Below are 6,000 nucleotides of genomic sequence, written 5' to 3' on the forward strand. Positions count from 1 at the left end.
TGTTGATGGGATGGGGCACAAGGCACTGTGACTGACAGCCCTCCCAAGGAGCCATGAATTTGGAGAGGTGATTTTCTTAGAAGGGCTATTGGTAGCCAGAAACAACATATCTGTTATATGCATGACCTTGGTTGTTTTTAAACTTCTTTACATTTATAAATGTAAATGTAAACTTGACCCTATTTAAGATTGTGAAGTAAGGAAGTTTTACTTTCTCTCTTATCTCCCCTTTACTGCATCTTTCTTTCTCTTTTCTTTCAGACCTACCCTCCACTGCCCAATGACCTAATAATCTTTCTAACCTGTTTCCTGTCAAAACCTACTCTCAGTTAGTAGAGTTGAAAACAAACTGAAAAATCAAATTAGGACCCAGAATTCAAATCCCTATCTTCTTTAAAGTTGGTTTGTTTTTAATTGAGGACAATCAGAAAGGAGTAAGAAAGACAGAACTTTCAGGAGAGTAAGGACATCTGAGCACCTTCAGATATTGCCCTTATACTAAGAATTCATCTCCCCCCTTTATTTATAAAAATACTTATTTATTTGTGGGTTTTTTTGTTGTTTTGTTTGTTTGTTTGTTTGTTAAGATTTTATTTGTCAGAGAGAGAGAAGTAGAGAGAGCGAGCACAGGCAGACAGAATGGCAGGCAGAGACAGAGGGAGAAGCAGGCTCCCTGCCGAGCAAGGAGCCCGATGTGGGACTCGATCCCAGGACACTGGGATCATGACCTGAGCCGAAGGCAGCTGCCCAACCAACTGAGCCACCCAGGCGTCCCAGAAAAACTTATTTATTTGAAAGAGAGAGAGAGAACACAAGCTGGTGGGGGTGGTTTGCAGAAGGAGAAAAAAACTCCCCACTGATCAGGGAGCCTAATTCAGGGCTTGATCTCCAGGATCATGACCTGAACTGAAGGTAGATGCATAAACAACTGAGCTACCCTGTGAAATAGCACCTGTGAAAGGATGTAAGAGCTGCCTGGGACCTAGGATCTTGAACCCTTGAATACTGTCCATTCAGCTAGTCCCCAGAGAAAATACGCATGTAGAAAGCAAGGTGAGCCAATACATGCTCTCTATTCCCATGACACTATTGTGTAACGAAGTAGAAATAGTCAAGAGCTTAGACTCTGGAGTCAGACCAGCCTGTGTGCAAATGTGGCTCTATCACTTATTACCTATATGATTTTGGGCAAGTGAGTTAACCTCTGGGTATGTTAGTACCTTTGAATATGATACAGGAATAGTAATTTCTACTTTATGATGCTGTGAGGACTAAAAGAGATAACACATGCAGACTGCTTAGTTCAGTGCCTGGCACATAGTAAGGCCTCAGTAAATGAGAATTGCTTGATGATGATGATAAAGAAGAATGAGGAGAAGGAAGAAGAAGGGGGAGGAGGAAAAAGGAAGAAGAAAGAGGAGAAGGAAAGGAAAGGAAAAGAGAAGGGAAAAGAGGAAAGAAAGAGAAAGAAGAAGGAAGAGGACATAATATTATGACCTGAAAGGACAAATCATAATCCTTTTCATTTAGCTACAGGTGGGTCTTAGGGCCTAAAATAGTAATCTTCAAAAATTTTTGTTCTTACAGCTCCAAAATAATTTTTTTAAACTGTGAACCCCTAATGCATTTTTAAGTTGATATCTAATCTTTTTCATCATGAGTTTAAATAGTTATAAAGAGATATTATTCCTGGCATTTTTATTTTTAAATAAAACTGTTATATCATTTTTAGCTGCTCAGTTGTTAGAGTCCTTCACTTATCATTATCACAGGGTAATCACAAAAGAAGCCTATCCAAGACATCAAATAATTATACCCATTTTTCTTTCTCTTGGAAACAACTTGTTAATCCACCAGATTCAGAAAGGGAAATTGGAAATGAGTTAATTTCAATACACTTTTGTCATTACCATATGCTTAAAGTATATGTTCATAAAAATTTTGGAGCTACAGATTTCACCCATTTATTTCATAACTCTATTTGTTATTATACTTTAATTACCAAAGCCTAAATAGGTATCAGACTGTTTTTTTGTTAGGAAACAATCAGCCCCCTATTCAGTGGATATATACAGGTTGACAAAGGGAAGTGAATTCTTTTTTGTTGTTGTTGAAAATTTTATTTATTTATTTTACAGAGAGAGAGCATAAGTAGGGAGAGCAACAAGCAGAGGAAGAGGGAGAAGCAGGCTCTCTCCTGAGCAGGGAGCCCGATGCAGAGCTTGATCCCAGGATCTTGAGATCATGACCTGAGCCGAAGGCAGCCACTTAACCAGCTGAGCCACCAAGGCGTCCCAGGAAAGTGAATTCTAAGTGTATGAGGTATGTATGTACACACAAACACAAACACACACACACACACATCTATATAATTCACATATATGGTTTGGAGATCCAGGCCTCATACCCTCATACCAATAAAAGTAGGCTGTCTCCCTGTCATGGGCCCTTTTCATCTTAAAGCCACTTGAAAGTCCAGTGCTACATCAGTCTGACACTGAGAAATGATCAACCCAAGGGAAAGGACACGAAACTGAGAAAATGTTTTGAGCTACAGCCCATTCCTGTACCCAAGCTGTGTTGCACTTGTGTCTGACTCAGCTTGGGCGGAAAGTCAGTAAAGGCCCAAGATATGCATATGAAATATGGTAGTAGAAGTGAGCTGAAATTCAAACCTGAGCTGTATGTCCAAATACTGTATGGGAATCCGGGCACCTGAGTGGCTCAGTGGGTTAAGCATCTTACTCTTGATGTCAACTCAGGTCATGATCTCAGGGTCTTGGTATTGAACCCTATGTCAGGCTCCTCACTCAGCTCAGAATCTGCTTGTCCCTCTCTCTCTGCTCCACTCCCAACTTGCACTCTCTCTCTCTCTCTCAAATAAATAAATAAAATCTTTTTTTAAAAATTACTGTATAGTAATCACACATACAATGTAAGCATTGCCAATGTGACATGTGATGTAGTTCCATCTGACTTTTTACTGTTGGGTTCAAAGACAGAAAGATTGCAGTCGCTGTGGACCCCTAATGTACTGCTTGCAGCAGGACACCTAATGTACTGCTTGCAGTCTAGATGAATTCCACATTTCTCGGAGTGCAATTTGATAATGCATATCAAAATTTTAAAAGAGGAGTGTAATCAGGAAAGGGTGGGATGCATTCTGAGGGCCAGTAATGTTCTATTTCTTGACTTGGGTGGTAGATAACACTTGTTTACTTTATAACCGTTAGTTAAAGTAGGTAAGTCGGATATACTTTTTCTCTATGTTATAGTTCACAATTAAAATATTGTTGTAAAATATACCTAGTTGGCTATTCACTTTAAATAACTCTTCCATAGTTTAAAAAGGATGTAGGAATGATTGTAGATGATTATTTATAATGGCAAAAAATGAAAACTAAAAATCCAGTACTAAGGGGTTGGTTCAATAAAGACTAGTGTAAACATACACTGGAATACTATACAGCTTTTTTTTTTTAAGATTTTTATTTTTTTTTAAAGATTTTATTTATTTATTTGACAGAGATCACAAGTAGATGGAGAGGCAGGGAGAGAGAGAGAGAGAGAGAGAGAGAGAGAAGCAGGCTCTCTGCTGAGCAGAGAGCCCGATGTGGGACTCGATCCCAGGACCCTGAGATCATGACCTGAGTGGCTCAGTGGTTAAGATTTTTATTTTTTTATGTGACAGAGAGAGACACACAGCAAGAGAGGGGACACAAGCAGGGGAAGTGGGAGAGGGAGAAGCAGGCTTCCTGCTGAGTAGGGAGTCTGATGCGGGGCTCCATCCCAGGATGCCAGGATCAGGACCTGAGCCGGAGGCAGACACTTAACAACTGAGCCACCCAGGTGCCCCACTATACAGCTTTTTAAAAATTACATACAGATAAATATATACTGATATAGAAAGGGTTCATGGCATAAGGTGAGAAACAAACTGTAGGAATTAGGTTTGGTAAAATCCCTTTTCACTTAAAAATCATATAATCCATATATGAAGAACAATTTCTAGAAATATCTTAACCGACATCAATAGTGGAATTGTGAATATTTTACCTCTTTCCTCCTATCCATGCTTTTTAATTTTTTAAAATAAATTTGTTTTACTATTTTGATAAGAAAAAAATGTAATTTTTAACTTTTAAAAACTCACTTATCCTTTGATTCAGCAGCAAGCCTTATTGGCATTCTCATTTTTGACGTTTCTGATTTTTAAATAAAATATACATCTTACAAGGACAACCAGTTCTTCTCATAAATCCTTATATTTGGGGAACCTGGATGGCCCAGTTTGCTAAGTGTCTGCCTTCTGGGGTCCTGATCCAGGGTCCTGGGATTGAGCCCCATGTTGGGCTCTCTGCTCAGCAGGGAGTCTGCTTCTTGCTCTCCCTCTGCCAGTGGTTCCCTCTGCTTGCGCAGTGGCAGTATCGTAGCCAATGAGGTTTATCCGAGGCGCGATTATTGCTAATTGAAAACTTTTCCCTCTGCTTGTGCATGCTCGCTCTCTCTCTCTGTCAAATAAATGAGTAAAATCTTAAAAAAACTAAACATATTTTAAAATATTAGTATATTTTGTTTATTGACGATCTGGATGGAGTCAGACATTGTGAGGCTTTAAGTTAATTTCATGTTTTAAGTTTTAGTCTCTATAAGAAATACTTTCTAAAATCAAAACTGTTACTAAAAAAGGAACCTACTTTGGTGGTTTCAAAAACCCACCTTTTTTTAGGGGCACCTGGGTGGCTTAGTTGGTTAAACAACTGCCTTCGGCTTAGGTCATGATCCTGGCATTCCAGTACCCAGTCCAACATCGGGCTCCCTGCCATGCAGGGAGTCTGCTTCTCTCTCTGACCCTCCCCCCTTCACTCTCTCTGACCCTCCCCACTCTCTCTCATTCTCTCTCTCTCAAATAAGTAAATAAAATCTTAAAAAATATATAACACTTTTTTAAGAAAGTAGGCAGGATTGAATGATATTTTTATTTTAAAAATTTGCTTGCTTACCAATTCTTCAGTCTTTTAGATAAAGACCTAATTTGAGAGTGATATTCACATTACAGATTTCATATTTACTATCACATTATTAAATTTCTTCTTAGAGGTACTTAGTGTCGTATTTTCACAAGGAAGTATACTCATTTGTAGAATAGGAAACAGAATGAACCATGAAATGCACCATTGCTGCGGTTAACCACATCAGCCACTGGGTGGCTCTGCTGTTTCACTCCGTTTGCTATCTCTGCTGGTGGAAGTTTCCAATAAAACCCAAGATGAAAAGTCAGGCTTTATTTACAGAATGCTTAATTAGGAACTGATGCAGCATTTACATTCCCAACATTTTATTTAGAAGCAGTTCTGCTCGTGTATGCACTATTTTCTTGTGTTCTTTGATAACTGAGCATTTAATTTGCCAAGGAAAGGAAGGGGAAAGTTGTTTTTTTTTTTTTCTTCTTAACATCTCATCAATTCCTATTCCAATTTTTTAATCAGAACCAAAAATTCTTCATTTGTGTCATCTTAGCTACTTTGATAGCTATCATTTTCAGAGTCCTATATTAAATAATTCCAGTAGAAACAAGAAAAGTTACCACTAGACAGGAAACTTAGTATCTTCTTTTGGAAAGGTAGAAAGGAACCTCTTTTAAAGAGGTAGCTTTTGCCGCTTAAAAAATGTCATTGTGTTCTGGTGAGGACTCGTGAGTAGAAGACAGAAATAAACCCCAGAAATGCATCATTAGCCTCTGAATAAGGGATCCTTAAGGCTCAATCTCTCTGGAATTACAGATCTACACCTTGGGTTTAATCATAATTTAGGAACCTAACCTCAGTTTTTATTATTTGATGCCATTACATTTGCATTTCACGCATTTATGATAAAATTTTTTTCTCCATCCTGCTTTCTTTCAGTCTAACTTTTCAACCCTAAATCTGTCCCCATCTTTCTCCTTTTTTTATGTCCCTTTTCATTTGCCAGGTTGAACATATAATTTATGAATGAGAG

The 6,000-nt window shown here is 38.4% G+C and overlaps 1 pseudogene; it reads left to right on the plus strand.

Annotated features, from left to right (window-relative positions):
• Positions 1-4,407: 4,407 nt before the first annotated feature.
• Positions 4,408-4,562, plus strand: LOC122905640 (annotated as a pseudogene).
• Positions 4,563-6,000: the final 1,438 nt, after the last annotated feature.

The sequence above is a fragment of the Neovison vison genome, chromosome 4, assembly GCF_020171115.1.
Source record: "Neovison vison isolate M4711 chromosome 4, ASM_NN_V1, whole genome shotgun sequence".
NCBI lineage: Eukaryota > Metazoa > Chordata > Mammalia > Carnivora > Mustelidae > Neogale > Neogale vison.